We start from the raw sequence: 26,661 nt of genomic DNA, 5'->3' as shown, positions 1-26,661 counted from the left end.
GGCAAGAAAGTGAAACGCAGGAGCGGGAGTATCACATTTGATGTTTTCTGAGGGGTCTTATTATGTCCACCCACCCCCTCTCCCATCGCTGCTTGCCCCCTCTTTGTCAGCTGCTCTTTCCGTCTCCTCCCCTCTGACTCCATCTTTAGCTTCCTGGCCCTTTATTACAACTCCTTCTAATGGCGAGCTAAAGCCCACATGAGACTGCCAATCATCACACAGAGACACAGTGCATTAACAATAATTATTACAACCATATAAGCAAACCCAAAACTTTTCAGCAATGTATTTCATAAAAGGAACTGTTGGTGCACAGTCTTGCGGCTACCCTGCGTGTTCCAAAAGTTAACTTTCGGGAGCAAGGAAAGCAGTTGTGTAGCAGTCTACTTAATCATCTTCACGCTGTGTCACATGACGCAAGTTCACTGACGGGTTGCACAGGGAACATGTTGCAATTGGTGAATGATTTGCAGACATTGATGCACATTTTTAAGTCAAACCACATCAGCAATACTCCAAAAACCAGCTACCACTTGTATCATATGTTGCGATGGCTCTGCCTTGACAATAGCAAACGCAAGGAGATTATGGCCGGAGCGCTGAAACTTTTCAGACACTAACCCCCAATCACAGATCTGGATTTAATCCATCATCGTTCTTTAGCTCACTACGCCATCCCAATTTCAGACCCAGCCAGATGCAAATCAGTCTTGACCCTGTGCCTCATGGGAACAGTCCGGCGCAAACTGCCAAGCCAGGTCTTCCCTGGACCGGAAACAAGCACCCTGGGACAATATTCATAGTTCCGCTGCCTCTCAATTAGGTTTCTATATAAATACCTTATACATACAACTTCTGTACTGAATGGAGGCTAAAATAAGACCCCTTCCCCTACTGAAAGAACCAAGACTCTGAGTGCTGTGCTAAAATGGCTTAACAAAAGCATTTACTATAGCTCGCTGAACACATGCCAAAGGGAGCTTATGTAATCTGCCGTAATGGTTCCAATGCCATTGAGATAGTGCAGAGCAACAATGCTTCAGCTGACTAACATTGACAAAAATATTTACAAAGCCAGTAGGTCTATCGAGGCAGACAAAGCATCCAACATACATCACTTAATCAGCATAACATAAAAAAAGTTCATTAAAACAGACATTCTACACTTACTATCCACGCTACTGTAGAAAAGAGAAAACAAAAATGGAACCTCTTCCAAAAGTGAGACCTATTGACTTTGCCAATGCTTGTTAGTTTTGAAGTTGAGAGGACTAGGTCCAATGGCATCAGAGCTCTTCGCAGAGAGCACAATATGTGCTTTTGTTAGCAAACATCATAAATTAAACAATTAGTAACCTGGGGAAACGAAAGTAATAGGCAGCTCATTTCCTCATATGAACAGTTCCAGGGAAGAAGTACTTTAGAAAACAGTCATAATAAAAGGTCGATTAGGAAAAATAAAAGTGAGTCAATAGGTCGAAATGAGTGAGTCAGTGCGGGTCACAAGGTGATGTTATGAGCCTCGCTTTAACCAAGGTGTCTCTCGAATAGTAGGACTCTGAGGTCCATGATTAATGCTATTATCAACGCATCACTCCAATCTGGAGAAGTCCCCAGTACATGGAAGACTGCGATTGTAAAACCATTACAAAAAAAGACTTTACATGATCCCTCTGTCCTAACTAACCTGCGACCTATTTCTCAACTCCCCATTCTATGTAAATGTGCTGAAACCCTGGTTAACAAACAGCTTTCAACATTCTTGGAGGTAAACAACATCCTACACCCAAACCAGGCAGGTTTCAGAGCAAACCACTCTACAGAATCAGCACTACTATCCACAACAGAAACCATAAGAGCTGCACTAGATCAAGGGAGGAAGGCAGTCCTAATCCTCCTTGATCTATCGGCAGCATTCGACACGGTTTCCCATGCCATTTTATTACATCGCCTAGTTGAGGCTGGCATAGGGGGCACCGTGTTGAACTGGTTCAAAAACTTTCTGTTACATAGAAAACAGATAATCATGTTAGGACAATATCATTCGGAGGAGAAGGAGATTGGCTCAGGGGTACCTCAGGGCTCAAGTTTGAGCCCAACTCTATTCAATCTGTATATGGCACCCCTGATCAACCTAATTGCTTCCTATAATGTGAGCACGGTTGCATACGCCGACGACACTCAATTGGTCCTGGTTCTGGATGATGATACAGATAAGGCCGAACAGGTTCTAAAAGAGTGTCTGACTGCGACTTTCAATTGGATGCATGATAACCACCTTAAATGCAACTCTGCTAAAACAGAGATCCTACCATTTGGGAAAAACAATCTCTTCTCTCCACACACTTGCTGGCCATCTGATGTGGAAGCTCCCCCAAACACCATCAATGCAACTCGAAACCTGGGCATAAAATTCGATGACATGCTTTCCTTTAAACAACAATCTAAAGAAGTAGCTGCCGTCTGTTTCAACATCATAAAAGGCCTACGCAAATTCTTTGATTACCTGCCTTTGTCTGCCCGCCGCACAGTAGCAATTGCTTTAATCACATCAAGAATTGACTACTGTAATAGTCTGTATGCAGGGGTGGTAAAATCTACCTTGCATAAATTACAGATGGTTCAAAACGCGGCGGCTCGGCTGGTTCTAAGGTGGCCAAGAAAATCATCAGCGTCAGCCGCCTTAGACAAGCTGCACTGGCTTCCCATCCAGAAACGTATATTATTTAAAATCCTTGTGATTACATTTAGATGTTTTCACAAGCGTGGCCCAAAATATCTGTCCAACAAATTTCACAGATACCACCCCATTAGAGAACTTAGGTCAGCTACGGCCAATTTGATGACTGTCCCCAAGTTCAGACTCGCCACCAAGGGCGGAAAATCATTGGCAGTTCTAGGAGCCAAAGCCTGGAACACACTCCCTGCTCATCTTCGCCTAATCACATCAGAACAGATCTTCAAAAAATCCTTAAAACCCTGGATTTATGGATTGGCCGAATCAAAGTGCAAAACTCTTGTCTAACTGTATACAACACCTCGAATTCAGATAAAACATCTGATAATCTACTAGCTATGAAGTCGAAGCGTCAGGATGCTCCCTGGAGTGACAGTGCGCTATATAAAAACCACAAAACATCAAACAACATCAAACATCAAACATCTTGAACTTGGCCAGGAAGGAATATGTGTGAAAAAATTGTGGACAGAGTTCCAGAGACTTAATATGGTAATAGTGAATGATTTTTGCAAAACCTTGTACCTATATTTGCTTTATTCCTATACCCACACCCTTCGACTTACGAGGTTTATTAGAAGAAGAGATTTTAGTGGGGATTGCATTTTAGGGAGCAGGATTTGAGCAAAGATTTAATAATGCAAAAATTGGTAGTCGGGGCTCAAATGCATAATAAAAAATGCTGCGCAGTACTACCCTCAGCTTGGCCAGTGCAATCCTGCCCCTACTCCCATACAATATGATGCATGTACATAGCGCCTGTATGCAGGCATTGCTGCAGAGAGCGCTAGCAGCCAGGGATCTGGAGAATGCCAGGGGCAGTGGGGCAAGTGCAGAAATCCATGTTCTAATTACTGTGTTTAACAGCAGTGTTGATGCCACCATCGTCACAAAAGGTTAGTTTACCGTATATTAGAACAGGAATATAACTAACGTTGCATTTACCATCAATGTTCACAATGTTATAAAGCAACTAACAAGTATTTTATAACTGTCAGCTGAGAACCATTGACTTGCTTGATGACTATAGTACCTAACTAACAAACAACCACTTTGATGATGCATTTACAGCAGTGGCGGCTGACATCTGTGGGGGGGAACGGAACGTGCACGCGCAAATAGATACATATATATGTTTTACACTTACCTGAACCACTGTCCTCTATTCCGGACCTCTTCTGAACTAGATGCTGCAAAGCGGGCACTAATCCTGGCGCAGCTCTCAACCTGTGAAAGCGGCACCCTGATTGGATGGAGCGGCCTCACTTGGCGCTCCCCTGAGCCATGGAGGCATGCATCTAACCCAGCAGGTTTCAAATGCGCATATCTGATTGGCCTTCACAAGACAGCTGTCCAAAGGGACATGCACACTGACAATGTAATAGCCAGCTGCCCGACCCCGTCCTGATACTCGTTTCAGGACGGGAGGATGAAAAATAAAATAGTAATGTATTACAACTTTATTTTTCATCTTTGGGGGTAACTTAAGTGGGGAGACACTTATCCACTCCAAAGGAGGAGCCATCCCTTTGCAGTAGAACGAGCAAGAAAAATAATAACAGAAAAGCACCTGAGATTGACGTAAACGCCAGCTAATCTTGAGCAAGAATTGACTCTGTGGAGAAGTGTGTATAATACAGTTTCCAGAGACAGTTAGAACAGTCTTTCGGGAGACCACAAAAATAGTCCAATAGCTGCACTTCAATCTCTTTTTGTCTCAAGGGTACAGTTTCACTTTGAGGTTCTCACCCCTGAATCTCCCTGACCAAGATAAACCCCTACTACTGGTGTCTCCAAGGACATCCATAAAGCGATAATGGAACTTTGTCTTGTGAGCAGTGTGCCCTGTGGGGTTCCCTTTGTAAAGATCTCCCCCTCTCTCCATGCATCCTACTCCATCCACCAGCCGCCTCAGTATTTACTATCGGCACAAGCCCACCACTCACTGCCCTGTGCAGGCTGTCCTTGTTAAGTTGACTTTAGGGATGATCACAAAGTTAGTACTGTCTGTCTGGGTGACGTAAAGTTTGACATGGATGACAATATTGTTTGGGCATTGATCTTGCTTGATGTATCTACTATTTTGACACAGATGACCATGCCATCCTCAAGAGACTGTCTTTAAGCGTTTTTAATGTATCAACGGGAGAGGTAGGGCTCGAGTAAACACTCCTGTGCCCCTGAGGTTATATCTTAAACAACAAAGGAGTGTATGAGTGTTATATCTTAAACAACAAAGGAGTGTATGAGTGTTACATCTTAAACCACAAAGGAGTGTATACACTCCTTTGTGGTTTAAGATACTGTCTTTAAGCGGCCATCCGATGAATGATATATATTACAATATATTACAATATATTACAGAACACCAGCTGACATCATCAATACAACAAACATTGTAGAAAGGATATTGTTGATGAATATACAACATTACAGCACGTACTAATACCACGTGTGCCATCACAATGCGGGTATTACTACGCCAATGCCATTATAACGAGCTACCATTACAATGCAAACTTTTACCACGTATATGCCTTTACCACGCATGCCATTATAACGCAAAGGCTTGCGTGGTAAAGGCATACACTTGGTAAAAGGTAGGTAAATAACTCTCTCTATATATATGTGTGTATGCATATATATATATATATATATATATATTTTTATTATTATTTATTTTTGTAAGTATTTTTTTAACCCCATCTCAAACCCACCCTAAACCCTACAATTACACTTCTCGTCCCTTCCACCCCAAAACCAAACCTACCCTAGACCCTAAAATCACCCTGTCCACCTCAAAACCTGAACCCACCCTGTATGTGCACCCACTGCACTGTGGCAAGCCCTCTGGGGAAGCTCCAGCACCCGGCCCCGCCCAAGGCCAATGTCGTTGCCGCTCTCCATCACGGGGTCCCACAGCGCTGTTGTTTAAAAATTCACTCCAGGTCTTAAGGCTATGCTGCAGAAGCAGATTTCCTCTGGAGCTCTGTGCGAGAGTGGTGTGGGCATGCACCTTCCTCTTGCTTTCACGAACGTCTTGTGTTAAGGGAAGTGTTCCCTTCGGCGCCTCTCACTGAATGCTGTGTCCCTGCTTGGTGTATCTGCTCCCACTGCCTGCTGTATCTGCTGTGTATCAGTGCTATGTGTTACAGCAAACAAATGATGGACGGAATGCTGACAATGCAAACATTCTCCCCCAGTCAAAAGAGCTGGGTTAAATCCATTGTTCTTTTGCCCACTAGGCCACCCCAGTTTGGGCCCAGTCAAAGGCAAATCAGTCTTGATCCTGTGCCTCATGGGAACAGTCCAGACCGAACCGCCCGGCCAGGTCCTCCCTGGACCAGAAACAAGCATCCTGGGACCTGTTTCAGGGAATATAACCCTTCTTCAGCCAGGCTAGCTTGAATCCAGTGGCACAGTGAGCAAGGGACTCACATCTGGGCATACCCATTCCACTTAGGGTGAAAGGTGTTACAGCATATTGTGTGTCTTTTGCTTTCTCTCCTAAGTGTATCAGTGCTGTGGCCGGTTTTTGTTCTTCATGGTCTCCCCTTTCTGCTGATAGCCCCTCTCTCTGCCCAATGACTCCATCTTCTTCCAAGAGTGTCTCTACTGTTTCTGGGTCTCTGCGAAGGGTTGCAGTCTGTAATGGTTGTCCCTCCTAGGGCTGCCTCTTGTTGTATCTGTGGTTTCTTTGCTCATTGGAGGCACTGCTGTCGATGTTGGATGCTTTGCTGTCTCAACCCCTCACTGCCCACAGACAGATTGATGGCACACAGGATTACCAGCTCAGTTAATCATACTCACCTGGGCCCATAAAACATACACACCTTTGAACCGGTAATCCGGATTCAACTTACTGCCTATCAGGATTTTAGTTTCTTAGGACTTATACCTGTACACCATGACTTACCAAACCTTTGCCACCTATGCTATAAGTCCTAGGGATCGAAAAGGGATTCAGCATAATACGTAGCAATTTAAATAAATTACCTTTCCTGAAATAACCACAGACTCAGGAGAAGTTTTTAACACTTTATCTATGCAAGTTTTTCTGAGTCAGCGGCCACAATACAGTGACCAGAAAATGTACAAGTAAGAATATAATCGATAAGACATCAAGTTTGCACCTTCAGACATTGGTACCTGGGAAGGGCGAGAAAGGAAATAGCACAAGGGCATACCACATGGATTGTGGCCGGGTCCGGGTGCTGGAGCTTCCCCAGAGGGCTTGCCACAGTGCAAGGGCCTTCCCGTGTAAACACTACATCAGGGAATGGCGGCGCCGTCGCGCAGCGGACGCGCTCATCTGGTGAGGCGCTAGCTGCTCTTCACCCGAGCGCCCTGTTTTACCTTTTGCCAATTTGCACAGCCTGCTGATAACGATTTTATTTGCCTGAGTTGCACGTTCTCTGCCTCTTTGCACAGTTGCTGCTATTATTTTAAAAATTATTCAGAGTTTGTTCTTTTAAAATTGTCCTTTTAAAATTCATTGTGTGTGTGCTGTTTACGTAATTACTGTGGTCATCAGCCCCGTTCCACCACGGCCTGTGCCGATTGAGTGGAGGGCTTCTTGACCTACAGCTGGGTCTCCCCTTGGACTGACACACTTCCGGGGACAGGGCAGGCGGGCCTTCCCGTGTAAACACTACATCAGGGAATGGCGGCGCCGTCGCGCAGTGGACGCGCCGCAAGCGCGCCAAAGGCGAGCCCGTCTGTGCCCGTCCGCGCCAGGCCGGGTCCCGGGGCCAGGACCCCTGGTCCCCCTGGTCCCACTTTGGTATACTCACGACAGAACTTGCTATGCTGGAAATATGTACCCTATTTGCTACCTGATAGTGTGAAGATCACACTCGCGCAGGAGGGGCTACTGAGACACCATGCGACTCCCACGAATGTAACCCCAACCCCAACCCGATTACCGGCTACTCCTCCAAAACAGGAGAGCAATCAAGAGTGTAGGTTTTCTTTGCTTAATACCCGCTCTCTATAGAGGCACCATCTTGAGGTTTTTTCCCTTTTACAGGAGGATAACTTGGACCTGCTGTGTATTACTGAATCCTGGCTTAATGATTCATCTATGCCAGATCTGGTGGCAGCCACCTAGCTTTACTACTATTTATACCAATCGATTGGATAACAACAGGGAGGGTGGTGTCGCCTTTCTTTTTAGAGACACCCTAAAAACTGAAACACTTTGCTCAGAATGCATTGAAGGTGCGGATGTACTTGGGGTGAAATTTTGCTCTCCCACAGACTGCGTGGTATTCCTTTTAGTATACCGTCCACCTAGTACAACCAGTAGGTTCATGGAACCCTTTCTGAAACTGGTTCATGACCTCCGCACCCGCTACAAAGGTTTGATTGTGCTCGGGGATTTTAACTTTCATTGGGAAATTATCCCAAAGGATGGCCAGATCAAACATTTTGAAGAGGCTATGGAATCTCTGGGACTCACTCAGTGGGTTAGGGAGTCTACGCACGAGAAAGGCCATACTCTGGACCTGGTTTGGTCGTCTCTCCCACTCACAGCCCCGTTAGTGGTCTCCCCATGTTCCTGGTCTGACCACTATTTTATTGAAGGCCATTACCCTCTCCTCACACGACAACCAAAAGTTAAACCAGACTGGAAAATGTTGCATAGTTGGAATAAGGTCAAGGCTACAGATCTGACAACTATTCTATCACAGTCTGATTATCCCTCTGCTAAGATGGATGACTTGAAAGCTGAAAGTGACTCCCTGTTATCCATACTGAAGGAGGCCATTGAGGTAGTAGCTCCAGCCCATAAACTCCGATTGATAGGTAAGGGAGCAAAATGGTTTAATAATACCCTTAGGGAACAAAAACAAGTTCTTCGCCAACGCGAAAGAGCTTGGCGTAAGTCCTGTATGCCCTGTGCACGTGCTGCTTACATACTGCAGTTCGCAATATATAAAAAAGCCATCCGCCAGAGAAAGGCCGAATTTTATGAGGCAACAATTTTGGAGGCAGTTAGAAGTGTTTAAAGTTTTAAACGATCTGCGGACGGTTAAGGGGCCAAGTCCGACTTTTAATCAGAAGGACTGTCAAGATTTTCAAATCTTTTTCATGGATAAGATCAAGGATATAATTACGGAAATTACTCAGACCCCAAATCTTCCATGTTCCATTGAGCCTCCCCCTACACCGCCTAGGCCGATAAAGGACTCTCTGATTCAATTGCCCGCCCTCACCAAGGAATCCTTGGTTACTATAATGGGTAGGGTGAAATCAGGCTCTCCAGCGGACCCTTGCCCCCCCAAAATTTTTAAATTGGGATGGTCTGGAATGGAGGATAAAGTCCTCACCCTTCTGAACCGCTCCTTGAAGTCGGGATTTGTTCCTTCTAATTTTAAGGAAGCAAGGGTGGTCCCGCTCCTAGAGAAACCAGGCGCTGACCCAAAAGTCCTAAAGAATTTTAGGCCAATTTCCCAACTGCCTTTTCTGGCCAAAATTCTGGAGCAAAATGTTCTACATTTTCTCACCCACTTCCTCGAAAGTAATCACCTGCTTGAGCCCAATCAGGCCGGCTTTAGAGCTCATCACAGCACGGAATTAGTCATGCTTTCCGTGCTGGATGACCTGAGACTTAGGGCTGACAAAAAAACTCTGTGTGCCCTGGTCCTCTTGGACTTATCCACGGCGTTTGATACCGTTAATCATAGCCAACTATTATCGCGGATTAAGGACCTAGGGATACAGGGCACGGTCTTGGCCTGGCTGACTTCCTTTCTTGAAGATCGATCACAGCGAGTCCAACTAGCGGAGCTAGTGTTCGAACCAGCCAAGCTGACCTGTGGTGTGCCCCAGGGGTCAGCCCTCTCACCCCTGCTCTTTAATATCTATCTACAGCCGCTGATAGCCGCACTGAACCGGTTGGACTGCAGGGTCTACAATTATGCCGACGATACTCAAATCTTGATCCAGATTGAGCACTCATCTACGGCTCACATGAGGATGCAAGACATTCTCAAGTTTACCATCAACTGGATGTCGGAGAATTTTTTGAAAATCAATCCGGAGAAAACCAAAGTCCTGGCAGTCACGACAGCTGCAAGCCCATGGAGTGATCTGTTTTGGCCGGCGGAACTGGGACCCTTCCCAGAACCAGCAGTGGCAGTAAAAAGCTTGGGCATCAGAATTGATGCCCTACTGTCCATGACTCAGCAGGTGTCGGCGGTGGTAGGCACATGCGTCAGCCTATTGCGCCAGCTTCGGAAACTATCCTTTCTGTTATCATTCTCTACCCTTAGGCTGGGGGTCTCTGCCCTGATTCTGGCACGCCTGGATTACGGGAACTCTTTATACTATGGCCTACCAAAACATCTCTTAGATAGGCTACAAGTTGTAATGAACGACCCTGCCAGACTTATTTTCAACAAACCCAGGCGAACACGGGCCACGCCCCTACTACAGGATCTACATTGGTTGCCAATTCCCCAGAGAGCGAAATTTAAGAGCCTCTGTATTGTACATAAGGCCATGTATGGCTCGGCTCCCAGCTATATTAAGGACCGACTTACTACCTACGTGCCAAGTAGGGCCTTGCGATCCGCTGAGGCATGTAATTTGGTTTGCCCCCGGTTTAACCTCGCGTCTAACCTCATCGCTGCTAAAGGAATTCTCCTCCTGTGCTGGCTCCGATTTAAATGGGTGTGGTTGTGACGGAACCATTCCGTCATCAGCACAGCCCAACCGTGACTGATGACGGAATGGTTCCGTCACAAGCATCGAAGGGGTTAAAGGTAGCAGAGCCTTCTCTAATATCCTCCCTCAGGCGTGGAATCTCCTTCTAGCTAGCCTCAGGAAAGAAACCAATCTTCTTCCTTTCAGGAAGAATCTTAAAACTGTGCTTTTCCTGGAGGCTTGGGGGCCTCTCTGATCGGGTGGCTGTGTGTTTTCATTGGTGTTGTGTGTCCGCTGATAGCGCTTAGATACCCCTGGGTGATAAGGCGCTTTATAAGCTTATAATACCATAACATAACATTTACCTAGAATGGTGTGAAGACCAACCCTGGCCACAGGCTGGGACAAAGATAGGGCTCCCGACTAATCAGGGGTGCCAACGGGACAGGACAGGTGCAGATCAGGACAGGTAACCTCCACTAGTGCAACGCCAGCGTCACACCCCTCTCTACGGCAATTTGGTACCCCGACTGGGTAATCGATACTTCTCCCTCAGCACACACCAATTCTTCTGACAGAGTGGCCAGCCAGCACCTCTGTTCTCAGTCTACTTCAGCATACGTTGGGTCAGTGACAGGTCTGCGACAATTCGGACAATTCTGCCTTAGTTATACCATTCTCTGGGCAATGTACCTCCCCCCAGTGTTGCAAATTTGTGCATTCTCTTCATTTGATTGGTCTGAAAGACGAGGAGAGGTCATTAAACCATACTAAGATGAGGTAATTTTCATTGACTTATATTGATCAAGTTCCCACCCATAATTTACTTTCCCATGCACTTTTATTCCACCCAGCAATATTGGTTTCAAACCATATACATTGTATTTGTTACAGTTCATATTTCTTCCTCTCCTGAGGTCAAATGGTCAATTTCCCAGGAACACCGTGGGTAAGAGGAGTATTGGCAGCCATTCAATGGCAGTGACTTCAGGGATTTCTGGGATCATCTGCGCAGACGCAGCCTTTTCAATATGGAGTTTATGTCCCCCTTCAGGCCCAAATACGAGCTAATAACAAAGTCAGAGCAAAACATATTAGAATACAAAAATAAATGAATGTACTGTATACCACTTATCTCTACTCTATCCCCCTTTTTTTATTTTAACTATAGCATTAATAATTAAGCAGAACGAACAAAGTTTATTTGAAGCAGTAGCAGGTGCTTTAATGTATGTGACATGAAGCGGCCAACTTGGCACTAGTGCGCAGCTGCAAAGATTTCCCACCAGAAGCGAAAGACGTCACACCAGGTAGAGTTTCGGTAGCCATTTTAGGACACTCGGGTTACTGTTAGTAAAAGCACATATGTAAGCTTCCCCATCTTGCTAATAATGTTGTGTGGTGCAAATATTAGTAAACAAAACATGAAGATTAATTAGTTACATGTTATTTCGAGAGTCCAAGCAAGTTTCTGTACGTATGAAACCTTGCTTCATCAAGATTTTATTGGTGCCTTTCCAGTGTGTCTCACTCTCATTACTAATTTACAGCTGCCTTCAGAGTTGTCCCTATTGTTTCTTCTGGGACTCTCTTTCTCATTGCTCTTTGCCTACTTTTACTAGACACCCTGCGGACTCTATGGTGTGTCCCTTTTATTGCTGTCTCTCAGTGCCCTGTTGTTCCTTGTGCTCACTACAGACCATTCTGTCTCTAAGGGTGTGTCCATGCAAGGGCTGTCTCGCCTGTCCTTGTGTTTCCTGCACTCATTCAGGGCCCTGCTGTCTCTAAGGGATGTCTCTCTTGCTCTTGTGTTACAAGTTGCTATTCCCTGGCTTTGCAACAATATTTGCTACAGTTCTATTGATTACACTTCTAGTGAGAAGCGAGTACATTATTAGGCTGAACAGAAGTGAAACTTAACAGAAAATTCTCATAGGGCTTAAGTAACTGTCTCACACTATTTTAAATTAGTGCAAGGAAAGAAAAGCTTATGAGGCCGCCATTGAAAAATAGCTGAATCACTGTCCTGTTCATAGTTTTGAAGATTCTACATTTGCGATTGCAATTAATGTTCTTCATTAGTTCAGTTAGGATGGTCTTCAATACATATCAGTATGGAGTACTATTACATTCTTTTCGTTCTAGTCATTATTTGGCACATTCCATGCAAGCATAATTTTTAACGTGACACTTTTCAGTGCATGTATTATTTTCATATGCGCTACAAAAGCCCATATTCATTCTAAGTGAGTTTTTTTTGCCAAAAGCATTTTCTACGTTTCTTTAGTACCACTATGCATGTATGCATTCATTTTAATGCACATTTGAATATAGTTATTTACGAAAACTCTTTATATTATTTTATTTTTCATCTCTCTTCCAACACGTAAATGCATCAGCGTAACATTTTTCATTATTTGTCACTTTGTTTACATTTTCATATTATCAGTGTCTAAACCTCTGCATGCTTTTACGATGTAGTGTGTGAACTCATGTTTTCGACTAAATAGGTTAACATGTCTCTTCCATTAAAAAGTGCTGTAAATGATTTTTCCAGGTAGGAATTGATAAAGATAGATGCAGGACAACATCTACGCTCCATCATTGTCAATTTCACGCTGTCCACGGACTCTGTCTATTGGTGTTCCTGCTGTCTCTGGAAGCCCCTCTCTCAATCCCTGTGGTCTCTGCTTTCCTGGGTGTCGCTTTGCCTCTGCTGTCTCTCCTTTCTACATTGCTCATGGTTAGTTACTTTCATTGAAGGTCATGCTGTCTGTCTCTGGACGTCCCGCTCTCAATGGACTGTGGATTCCTGTGGGTCTCTTCTGCTTCGGCAGTCTGTCTCTCTTTCAGTGGCCATGGCTCTTGCTTTCTTTGAAGGCCTGGTGTCTCTGGATGTCCCTCTCTCAACGAACTTTGGGTTCCCTTGGGTCTCTTCTGCTGACTGTCTCTTCTTCATTGCCCATGGTTTCTTGCTTTTAGTGAAGGCCCTGCGGTCTCTGACTCAATCCAATTTGAAAAGCTCTGCCTACCGTGCTGCATTTCGTACCTGCTGGGGGATTTTCCTTGGTTCCGACCTGGTCCTGAGCAGCCTACCGCCGCATCCGGACTCTCTCCGCCGCCGCAGATTCTCAATCCCAGCGCAGCCGCAGGGGGGGGGGCGGGGGTCTGAGTGGCACGACAACTACATCTCCCGAGTGCCCTTGCGGCCAGAAGCCGATTTCGGGGGAATACGCGTCAGGAGGTGCTTTAAATTCAACCTTGCCCTCGGTGGAGCGGGGACTTATTTATTTATTTATTTATTGCTATTTTTAAAGCGCGCAAATACCCATACGGGTGTCTCGGCGCTGGTGATCAGAGAACTCTTACTCTATGAGGGTAGTTAAACAGAGGAGAAAAGCCATGTCTTGAGGCTTTTTCGGAATTTGATGAGGGTGGGGGCAGTTTTGATATGCAGTGGGAGGGTATTCCATAATTTGGCAGTAGCTGTAGTGAAGCATCTGTCTCCCCAAGTCGCTTTTTTTGTCCGAGGGACAGACAGCATGCAAGTAGTAGAGGATCGAAGTGTTCTGCGATGCTCCAGAGGATGAAGGGCTATTTTTAGGAACTTAGGGCCCGATGTAGGTAAACGCGATTTTCCGATTTCAAAATACCGAGGCGGGCCGAATCGGTATTGTGAAATCGGAAAACGATATGTAGGGAAAAAAAACCGAATGAATACCGATTCGGTTGGCATCGGTAATGAGATTCGGTACGTTCCGATTCTGCTCGGTCCGAATCGGAAAGTACCGAATCGGCCAACAACGATTCGGAAATCACTGAATCGGCTACCACCGAATCGGATATTCCCGATTCGGCGAATACCGAATCGGTAAAAGCCGATTCGGTAAAATCCGATTCGGCAATCATAGACCCATGGCGAAAAAGCCCATAGGAATGCATTGAATGAACCGATTCGGCCTTTACCGAATCGGATAATACCGAATCGGATTTTACCGATTCGGATATTACCGAATCGGTAAAAGCCGAATCGGCAATAGGCGATTCAGCCAATGAGGTGGCTCCCCCTCCCCCACCCAAACAGGGAGTGGCAACCCTGGCAGGTGCAGCTAATTAAGAAGTTTCTGGAAGTTTCTGGAAAGCCTGCCTGAGCCCAACACACACAGTTAGCAGCAGTGGGAGAAGGAGGTTGCAAACTGAACAGGAGAAAATGGCAGATCAGTCAGGAAGCCAGAAGTCCTCCCAGAAGAGGAAGCCCAAGTTCACCACCACCGAACTTCAGGTGCTGGTTGAGGAGGTGGTGAGGGTGCACCGCCAGCTGTTTGGCAAGCTGTCCCTCAACGTGCCAGACAGCACCAAGAGGAGAATCTGGGCCGACATCGCCCAGAAGGTGAATGCTGCGGGTGTCACCCCCAGGTCCATAGAGGAACTGAAAAAAAGGTTTTACGACATCCGCAGCCTCACGAAGAGGAAGCTGGCTGACATTCAAAGGCAGGCTGGACTCACTGGAGGAGGCAACAACCCGGCGCCACCCCTCACCGAGCTGGAGGAAATTGTCTCCAGCACCATCGAGAGGGAGAGTATCGTAGGAATCGGGGCCCTGGACAGCTCTGCGAGAGCCACAGCTACAGGTAAGAAGCATGCGCATCATGACACACCCTACCAGACACCTCCCCATTAGACACAATGCATAGGCAAACACCAGCACTGTACTGTCACCAACATACAAGAGACAAGCATCATGGTACATGTAGTCAGCAGAAGTTAGCCAAATATGTCAGTGCAGAATCACAAGACAGGAAACAGTGTGACACGGTGTAAGGAGATGCAAGGACATGTGGAATGCCATAATTGTACTGACTGTAATACATCGGCACTCAGTTTACAAATGCTTCTTTGTACCTAGGGGCCCCATCAGGCGGAACAACTGCGACAGCAGAGGGAGCAGCAACGTCCAACACTGCAGTCGCAGGGCCGAGCACCAGCCAGGCTGGCCAGGAGGAGGAGGAGGAGGAGGAGGAGGATGAGGAAGGAGACACCCCAGGGCTAGGAATGGAGGGAGTCCTGGTCATTGACTTCCAAGCAGTGCACTCACCAGTACTGCCCAGCACACCCCCTTGCAATTCTCACCACAAAACTCCCCTACAAGGCAGACCATTCCGCCTACACCAGCTCCTGCCACAACCGTGGCCTTGCCACCTGTCCAACCTGTCCTGGGAGCAGGGGCTCCGGGACCGGCCAGCACCACACCCCCACCAGTGGCACCCCAGCCCACTCAGCAGGCCGGAAGCAGCAGTGCCCGACGCCGTGCCACCACCACCACTGCTGCACCAGCACGGGAGGGCAGTGTGTTCCTGGGCCTGGAGGGACAGATGGTTAAAATCCAGCGCCAACAGGCCAGATCCACCATGGCCTGCCAACGCCAGCTCCTGCAGCACAACATGCAGATGGGGGAGTTGGTGAAGGGTTTCCAGGCTGTTGTGGACAGCAACAAGGAGGTGGCAGCTGGGTTAGGCAGGCTGACCACTGCCATCACCCACTCATCTGCCAGACAGGAGGAGCATGAGGTTGCACGCAGGAGGGATGCCCGGGTGCTGAACCGGGCCATGGCCCGCCTTGCAGCGGCGACCGCACAACTGTGCCATCGCAGCTCCAACCAAGAATCTGTGCTCAGTCAGCATACGGCTGAGCTCACTAGGGGGATGGCCAGGATCACCACGGCCATGGAGGCCATGATAATATCAAACACCGCCTCCAATCCTGCCCTGGACCTGGGTGATGCTGGAGACAGCAGCAGCCGCAGCAGCCCGGCCAGCGCTGCATCTGAACCACGGAGGAGCACCAGGCGATCCGCTGATGCTGCTGGGCATTCGGAGGGGGCCGAGGGACACCCCAGTGGGTCTGGCAAGCGGGCCAAAAAATAGCCTGGCAAGGGGGGATGAGCAAACCAGAACCCTGGACTTTATTTGATTTTACATACTCCATTTTTTGATGCACATCAGTGCTGTAACTGTGGTGCATCACTATTAAAATTTGATTTTTTGCAAGCAACATTTAGCTGTCTTTGCATCTGTACTCAGTCAGAAATAGTTCTCAGTGATCTCCTCACGTCTGTATCTGCCATCACTTGGCGTACACACCCCAGCTGGCTGTGTCAGTGGCACAGCTTCGTCGTCGTCATAGTCCTCGTAGTCAGACAACTCCACCTCAGTGCCCTTCTTGACCGCAAGGTTATGTAACATTGCACATACAGCTATGATCTTGCAGCAGGTGATGGGGGTATACTGCCTTGCACCTCCACTCTTGTGCAGGCATCTGAATCTACTTTTCAAGATGCCAAAGGTCCGTTCGACAACATTCCTTGTGCGTATGTGGGCCCGGTTATACCTCCTTTGGCTGGGTGTGGAGGGGTTGAGGTAGGGGGTGAGTATGAATGAGCGGAGGGCATATGCACTGTCGCCTGGAAGAGAAAGGGGTCACATTAGACACATGCATACATGTATTCCACCTACCTACTATGTGTTATGGGGGTCTGATGATGTGTCTCACCTAGGAGGTATCCTTCTCCAAATTCGCCAGCCATCAGCCGTGCATATATGCCGCTCTGTTGGAATATATAGGAGTCATGGGTACTCCCTGGAAATTTTGCTACCAGGTCTGTGATGGTGCACTTGGCATTGCAGATCACCTGCACGTTGATGGTGTGTGTAGATTTCCGATTGCGGTATATGTATTCGGTGTCCGCTGGTGGGCAAATCGGAATGTGTGTGCCATCTATGCAACCGATGATTTGGGGAAATTGTGCCATCTGGTAGAAGTCAGCTTTAGTTTGTAGCAGTTCTGCGTGGGTTGCAGGGAAAGAGATGTATTGGTCCATCCTGTCTATCATGGCGTCAAGGAATATGTGGAAGAACCTTGACAGGCTGCTCTGGCTCACCCCTCCTGCTGCTGCTACTCCACTTTGATAGCTGCCAGACGCAAGCAGGTGTAGGCTGCATAGCACCTGGACGTGCGCTGGGATGGCGTGTGCCCTTGGGGTGTGGTGGTCCAAGAATGGCTTAAGGTCCCTGATGAGCTCGAGTATGGTGTCAGAGTCCAACCTGTATCTCTGTAGGATCTCAGCCTCAGTGAGCATGAACAGGGTTACCCTCTGTCTGTAGACCTGTTCATTTCTTAGCCATTCCCTCTGTCCTTCCTGCTGTAGCCGTAGCCGCCTCGCAATGACATAGAAAGCTGCCATCCTGCAAGTTGCAATGCATTTTGGGACTGTTTATATGGGTTGGAGTTGGTTACCACCTGATTGCAATCCATGGTAAATACCGAGTGAATTCTACCGATTTTGAGCCGATTTCGGTGTTTCTGTGCCTCCCTACATCTCCCCAACTGTCGGAATCGGGGAATTTCCCGATCGGAGAATCATACGAATCGGCATGTTTTCCGATTCGGATCATGTCCGATTCGGTATTTGTACCGAATCGGTAATTGGACCGAATCGGTGATTTTCCGATTCGGTGTCACTTACGAATCGGTAATTGGACCGAATCGGTGATTTTCCGATTCGGTGTCACTTACGAATCGGTAATTGGACCGAATCGGTGATTTTCCGATTCGGTGTCTCTAACGAATCGGTAATTGGACCGAATCGGTGATTTCCCGATTCGGTGTCACTAACGAATCGGTAATTGGACCGATTCGGTCTTTGCATCCGATTCGGTGTTTTTCCGATTCGTTACATATCCGATTTTCGGTATGTACGTATCGGATTCTTTCCCATTCGGTACTCATTCCGATTCGGTTTTCTATCCGATTCTTTCTGTTTTTGGTTCCCTACATCTCGATGGCTGTTTACCGATTGGTAAGGGCCAAAAATCGGTATTTTCGGCCGTTACCGATCGGTAACGCCCTACCTACATCGGGCCCAAAGGCCCTGGATAATTTAGGGTCTTGTAAGCTATACAAAGAGCCTTAAATTTTATTCGGTTCCTAATTGGGAGCCAGTGGAGCTCTTTGAGGCGGTGGGATACTGAAGTGAATTTGGGGATTGAAAGTAAAATTCTTGCAGCCGCATTCTGGACGGTCTGGAATTTATTAAGGACTCCTTCCTGCGCGTTGAGAAGCAGGGAATTGCAGTAGTCCGTTTTTGAGAACACAAGAGTACTGATGAGAGTTTTGCCAGCTGATTGAGGTAGATATGGGAGAAGTTTCTTGATTTTTTTAAGTATAAAGAATGCAGATGATGTCACGGCATTGGCGTGGTGGTGGAAGGTCAGTTTGTTATCGAAGATAACTCCCAAGTTACGAACCTTAGTCACCGGTTCGGGGGGGGATCCCAGCTCCGGTGGCCACCATTGTGGGGACCATGCTGGTTTCAAGCTCCCGAATGTCATCACCTCCGTTTTATCAGAGTTAAGCTTGAGGCAATTTGATGACATCCAGGAGCTTATTGCCTTCATACCCTCCCGGAAATTGGCTGCTACGCTAGTTCCGTTATCATGTACCGATAGCACTAATTGCGTGTCATCGGCATATGTGGTCAATGCAATGCCATAAGATTTTATCACCCTCGCCAAGTCCGATACATAGATATTAAAAAGCGTCGGACTTAGCGAGGAACCTTGTGGGACTCCACAAGGGAGAGAAAAGGTCTGGGAGGTGTAGTTACCCATTTTGACAATCTGTGGCCGATTGGCAAGAAATGAGGCAATCAGGTCTTTGGCCGTTCCTCCTATTCCCAGGGCTGCGACACGGTCGATCAAAGTGATATGATCGACCGTGTCGAAAGCAGCGGAGAGATCTAGGAGTATCAAGACAGCTGATCCTCCCATGTCCATAGTTGTTCTGATTTCGTCCGCGGCTTTCAGTAGTGCCGTCTCAGTCCCATGTCCCTGCCTGAAACCGAACTGAGTGTCGTCTAGCAAATTGTTGTCATTTATGAATTTTGACAGCTGCAGATTCATGGATTTTTCAAAAATCTTTGCTGGAAATGGGAGACAAGCAATCGGTCTATAGCTTGCTGGAAGAAGAGGGTCTAGCGTGGGTTTTTTCAGCAATGGTTTTATTATTGCTTCTTTCCAGACAGAAGGATATGTTCCCGTAGTGAACATGGCATTACATATTGTGACTAGTGAAGGGGAAATTGCTTCCGGTATGCGGTTGAGAATGGAAGGGGGGCAAGGGTCCCGGGGGGAGCCAGATTTGGTGCTGACTACTAGACGTTGAATATGATCTTTATCTACAGGTTTAAAAGATACAAAAGTTGGTGAATTGCTGGTAGAGGGAGAAGTCAAAGATTGTAGCGGGGTAGATCGCGAAAAAGTCTGGAAGATGGAACTGACTTTTTCCTCAAAGAAGCTAGCCAAGGCATCGGTCAGTGATTGAGAAGTCTCTAAGGGCGGCGTCGGGGGGTTGGATAAGGTGGTAACTACCCTGAATAATTCTCCGGATGCATTTTTTGCCTGGTTGATCTGAGTGATATAGTAGTGACTTTTCTCAGTAGTTATCGCTCTTTTATAGATAGTGAGGGCATTTTTGTAGTTGGATTTGTCTGCCGGGCTGTAGTTGCGGCGCCATTGTCTTTCCAGGTTCCTGCAATGTTGTTTCTGCATGCGTAGGGCCTCCGTGAACCATGGGGCTGAAGGTGTTGTTCTGTTTCGGTGTGTTGTTTTGGGAGGGGCTAGTTTGTTACAGGCCAAGTCCAGACTGGACAGGTAGTTTAGAGATGCTTTGGTAGGGTCTTGCTCCGTAGGGATATAGGTATCCTGTATCATCTCTGCTAATTGAGATATGTCAATATTTTTCCAGTCTCTGTATGTAAATCGAGCTGGTACATCAGTGTTCGATTTAATGGCAGTTGTTTGTATTGTAAAACAAATGGCTGAATGGTCTGACCAGATCAAAGGGATTATCTGGGTAATATTTACCAGAGGATTGTTTGTGAATATGCCGTCTAATGTATGACCGGCTTGGTGAGTCGGAAAGTTAATGAGCTGTATTAGTCCCACAGCTTCAAGATCTGAAATTAGTTGTATGGTGTCTTGGTTATTTGAGATCTCAAGGTGAAAGTTAAAGTCACCTAATAGCGTAAACTGGGGGGTGCCAGCGACTGCTTCCAGTAGATTCCCTATGTTAGATAAAAACTTCGCTCTTGAACCAGGAGGGCGGTACATCAGCATTCCCTTAAAGGATGATTTTGCTGATAAACCTAGAGTGAATGTAAGTGACTCGTAATCTGAACATATATGTGGTTTGGTCGCGAGTTTAAAATGATTTTTATAAATGATGGCAATGCCGCCACCTCTTTTTATTGGTCTATCGAGTCTGCAAACATTGAAATTGTTGGGAGTGGCTTCAGCAAAGTCGGTTCCTGAGGCCTCATCGCCCCAAGTTTCAGTAATAAACAGTAGGTCAAGTTTATACTCGTCGATCAATTCGGCTATTTCTGTTTTGTGTTTAGGGAGGGATCTGGCGTTTATAAGTGCCGCTTGTATGGAAGGTGTGTTATTTAATGAGGATTTTCTGGAGCGTTTGATGCAAGATGGACATGACACTGGGCCTACGATATGGTTGAAGTATCTTAGAGTGGGGAGTGAGTGCGGTTGCTCCGCTAGATGTTTTAGTTGTCGTAGTTCGTCGGCGGAATAGGTTAATCTCACCGTATGTGAATGAGGCCGTGGGTCTGGAGTAGCAGGGGGGGTGGCCGTCGGCCCGTCCTCGGCGCGGACGAGCGCAGACGAGCTTGCCTTATGCGCGCCTTCGGCGCGCATTCGTCGCGCCCGCTGCGCTCGTCCGCTGCGCTTCCTGTTACAACACATTTTTAAGTCTATGGGCTGGCATAGAAAGAGGGCGTGGTCACGTGTTAGGTCACGTGGGTGGGCGTGTCCGCAGCAGTGACGCGGCGTTGCCCTAGCAACAGAATGCCGAGTCAGCCCTGGATCGGCTGGCCGGTTCTGTGACGAGTGCGCTAAAGCGAGGGTGAAAGTTAGCAGTTGTATTTAAAAATAGTAAGGCAACAACACAAATACAGTTTTAAAATAGGGGCGAGCTAACTCCCGGCTTCCGCCTCAGGAGTGGAGTTCCTTGAAAAGCTCTGCCTACCGTGCTGCATTTCGTACCTGCTGGGGGATTTTCCTTGGTTCCAACCTGATCCTGAGCAGCCTACTGCCGTATCCGGACTCTCCCCGGCGCCGCAGCTCCTCAATCCTAGCGCGGCCGCAGTGGGGGGGTGGGGGTCAAGGGGCACGACAACGACATCTCCCGAGTGCCCATGCGGCCAGAAGCCGCTTCCGGGGGAATACGCGCCAGGAGGTGCTTTAAATTCTACCTTGCCCTCGGTGGAGTTGGGAATTTGGAAAGCTCTGCCTACCGTGCTGCATTTCGTACCTGCTGGGGATTTTCCTTGGTTCCAACCTGATCCTGAGCAGCCTACCGCCGCATCCAGACTCTCCCCACCGCCGCAGCTTCTCAATCCCAACGCGGCCGCAGTTGGGGGGGGTCCGAGGGGCACGACAACTACATCTCTCGAGTGCCCTTGCAGTCAGAAGCCGCTTCCGGGGGAATACGCGCCAGGAGGTGCTTTAAATTCAACCTTGCCCTCGGTGGAGTTGGGAATTTGGAAAGCTCTGCCTACCTTGCTGCATTTCGTACCTGCTGGGGATTTTCCTTGGTTCCAACCTGATCCTGAGCAGCCTACTGCCGCATCCAGACTCTCCCCACCGCCGCACTCCCCACCGCCGCAGCTTCTCAATCCCAACGCGGCCGCAGTTGGGGGGGGGTCCGAGGGTCACGACAACTACATCTCTCGAGTGCCCTTGCAGTCAGAAGCCGCTTCCGGGGGAATACGCGCCAGGAGGTGCTTTAAATTCAACCTTGCCCTCCGCGTCGCGGGAGCGCGCGGGCAGCGCCGGGCTAAGCCCGGGCAAAGGGCGGGCCGTCCGGGGCCGGTCGTGGCTGGGCTGGGCCAGGCCTCTTGACTTTTTATTTTTTATTTTTTTTCTCCCAGGACATATAAGTAAGACCTAAATGTTATATGCACTCTTGGGAGGCTCCTTGTTTGTCATATAATTGTCTAGCTGGGCGCTGTGATACATTTGTTGTAGGAATTGAATAATATGTCCAATATAGGCCGGAAATCACTGTTAGGGGGTTCTGTCAGAGGCACATTGGATAATTTCAACACGAGGGCCGCCTCTGTATTGGAGCGTGAAATTGCATACACCGAGCGGCGCATATCCTCTGAATGGCAGAACAAACGCTCCTCCTTAGGGGCTATCCAGTTGGTAACTACCCCTTTGCACGATGACATTAGCAGAGAACGGACAAGTGATATAGGCATCCCCCTTCAGTTACAGGATCTACCTGAACAATCAGTGAGATCTGGGGAAAACGATGCCACGGATCTTAGTCTAGAATTACTAACTGAACCCTCCCCTGAGGTAGAACTACCAGATACATCTAGCAAACTTATCAATAAAAATGGTATTAAAACAAAACCTCTAGGATTAGGTATCACAACAAAAAGAAAGCGTGGTGGAAATAAGCAAAGGGGAAGTCGATCAAAAACGCCAAGAGTTACCAAGAGCCCCAATAATTCCTAAGGACCGGTGGAAAATAAAACTGCTCATGAATGCCCGAGTATGCCCTCTCACCAAGATCTAATGAGAGATATAGAACAACTGATTAGGGGCCAGATGTAGGTAAGTAACATTTACCGAATCTTAATTACCGAAAATTACCGAATTTTACCGATTCGGTAATTAAGATTCGGTAAATGTGAGGGGTTGGTATGTAGGGAATCCAGATGTTCCCTTTTACCGAATCGGTAAAATTCGGTATTTACCGATTCGGTAAATACCGAATCGGTAAAGCCTATTGATTCCTATGGGCTTCAAAGCCCATAGGAATCAATAGGCTTTACCGATTCGGTATTTACCGAATCGGTAAATACCGAATTTCACAAGGGTGCAGGGGGTGTCACTTTGACACCCCCTGGCACCCCCTAAACAGGCGTGGGTGCCATGTGGCAGGCATACCTGCCCTAAGGGCAGGTCTGCCTGTCACATGGCATAGGTGTGCATGCACACATGTGCATGCACACCGGAATCGGTATTTTACCATGGATTTGTTTTCCATGGTAAAATACCGATTCTGTAAGCCATGTGCAGGAGGTACATTGCCTACCTACATTGCATTTTCGGTAATTTTACCGAATCGGTAAATATTACCGAATCGGTAATTATTTTACCGATTCGGTACATATTACCGAATCGGTAAATTTACCGATTCGGTAATGATACCGATTCGGTAAAATTACCGAAAATGTGCCCCTACATCTCAATAGCCCTTTACCGATCGGAAACGGCCGAAAATCGGTATTTTCGGCCGATTCCGATCGGTAAAGGGCTACCTACATCTGGCCCTTAATCCTTATTATTGCCTCTTGTTGAGAGGGTAAAAAGAATGGCGGAGCAACTCAGGTCTATTCAAGATACTGGGTCTGTTAATACATCTTTACTTAAAGAATTGTCATCAAATATGCACTCCCGATATCTTTCGCTCCAGTGATAGCTCCAAAACTAGCCAATCCGACAAACGGTGCCAAGTTGCCATTCCTTAATCAAGATGACATTATAGTCACGCAGACCTCTGATACAATTCCTGAATCTAACAAGCCCAGAGACGCAAGTGGAAGTAGGCAAGTAGTAAATTTAGACAAGGAACACAGTAATACTGTGAGGAGCCCCCATATGGACACAAAGTCTAAAAGTCCTGCTCAACACATAGATCTCCCACCAGAGTCAGAACCTTATGTCATCGTACTGATTGGGGTACCAGAATTGTTAAAGGGGAAACTTGAGAGTCACCAAATGCTAAAGAATAAGGTTATGCACTGGATAAGAGTAAACAGGCAATTACCCCCACACATAGATGGTAGAATTCTACATGTTAGAAGGCTGGGCTGGGTGGGCCGAAGACCGAAGGACGCACCTGGGGACATTGTCATTATAAATTTTAAGGATTACAGGGCAACAAACCATATTAGAGATTGGTATTCTGAAGGCTATGAAGGAGACATAATCACCCGAGAGCTCAGTTATTTTTATCCAAAGGCCCTAATAAGAAATTCCATGCGACTAGAACACTCAAATACTCGGAGTCTGGTGACACCAATGTATAGCATAGCTACTTTTAATTTCAAATTTTGTTTTATTGAGTTTAAGAGCAAGAAAAACATAGCTACTTTTAATCGCTTCTCTTCACTTTGTGGGATGGAGGGGGTCGATTGACCTTTAAATAGGACTGAGGAGATTATGAGGGAGTGTGAGATATCCATAAACTTTACTGATGTCATCACAATTAAAGATAAACCTGTAAGTGGGCAAGCATAGGAACAGGGAATAATCCGTACAATGGAATCTAGTATGTGTATTCCTAATGGCCAAGGGCCACAGGAACTCAATCCTTCTGCAGAAATATATAGACCCATTAGAGCACAAATACCCCACAATAAGGTTAGAAGTAAAAACAATTCAGACTTGAGAATTCTGAGCTGGAATGTTGCTGACTTAGAATCCAGATTAAACAATACTGCCTGGTTGCGTATAATATCTTCTCAGGATATAGTCATGTTACAGGAAACATGGGCAACACGTGATCTATATCTTGAAGGTGTACATTGTTTTAACCTAGTGGCACCTAAGCCCAATTTTGGAATAGCTACTGGAGGCCTATTTATTGGCATTAGTGTATTGCTAGGTGGAAGTATTAAAATAGTTCATACAAACAGTCTTAATTTCCAAGCAATCGAGTTCAAAAGCCGAGTACCTTTTTATTTATTACATTTTTATAATAACGACTTTAACTCAATACCAAATAAGAATTACATCAGGCTTTTTAAATTTATTTCCAAATTAGAGAAAGTTGGGGACGATGGTATGGGGATTGTTTTGGGCGGAGATTTCAACACAAAAATAACTTTGGACCCAGAAGGCACAGGATTACGGCACACTGACCAAGCAGAACGGAGAGGAGTGCAACCATATTGGTTACTTAAGGAACATATTTTGTACAGTGTACTGGACCTAGGTCAAAACCCCGCTAATCAGTTAGTACCGACGTTTAGAGGAAGGGATAGTGCTTCTACTATTGATTTTATTTTTATAACCCCGAGACTTGCAGATTGCCTACTGATCAAAGAAGTCCTTGAAACTGATTTTGGGGATCATAACCCGCTCGTAGTGGTACTAATTTTAATTTAATTTAATTTAATTGCGGGTTTATATAGCGCTAGAATCGACTCCCGGAGGAGTATCTCCGCGCTTCGACCGCTGGGGAACCCGTCCTGGCTCACCCTGAGAGATGGTCCCTAATGGGTATCTCTAAGGTGCGACCAAGCATCCCCGGCGGTCTGGGAGGGCCGTTGTGAAGATGAGGCAAGCTAATGCCCAGAGTTGCCGAGTGTGGTCCCTGACTGGAGTAGGCACCGAGGCGAGAATTATCGAGCCCGCTGACCCTGGTCCACGACCCTGCCGCGTCTGGAATCGAACCCTGGTCCCGGGCCGTCCTCTGCTTACGGGTCTGCCGCCTCTAACCAGTGAGCCATCCCACTCCACTAAGACTTGCACAACGCCCTGTGCATAGTAGTTCTTTAGGGGCGAGGGATTTAGTTCTAACCACAGACAACCTAAGACTAAAATGGAGGGGAGTAGATAGCGGGGCAATAACTAAGATTTTATTAGAAAAACACTCTCCTTTAATTGCCTCATGTCTGTCGAGCAGAGCATCCACCATTAGCATAATTGCAGATTTTATGATACTCTGTTCAAAGATTAGATCTCTTCTATCACTACCAGCTGGTCAAGGGCGAAAAGACCCAAAATGGGTTGATCATAACTGTTCAAAGGCAAATAGAAGCTTGCGTATGGCTTTGACCGCAAAACCAAGAGTAAATACTGATATTAGAGTAGCCAGGAAAGCTTATAAAACTGTGATATCTGAGCGGAAGGGGACCCTTTGAGTGAACGTTGGGGAGCTCTTGTGGTAATAACTGGAAGATCGACTGGAAAACCTTTCTGGTCTGCAGTTAGAGAGCTACGAAATATGGGTCAGCATTTAACACCTATCAGCTGCAATATTACTAGCAAATCATGGGAGGATCACTTTTCTAAAATGTATGCACCACCTATATATACCCCAGATCTTTATGTGCAGGGCTACTCTGGAAACTTACAAGTGACATTATTAGAAGTAGAGGAGGCTATCGCACAGTCTTGGCATTA

Source organism: Lissotriton vulgaris, chromosome 12 (assembly GCF_964263255.1).
Source record: "Lissotriton vulgaris chromosome 12, aLisVul1.2, whole genome shotgun sequence".
Lineage (NCBI taxonomy): Eukaryota > Metazoa > Chordata > Amphibia > Caudata > Salamandridae > Lissotriton > Lissotriton vulgaris.
The sequence above is the reverse complement of the archived record's forward strand: the minus strand, read 5'-3'. Positions refer to the sequence as shown.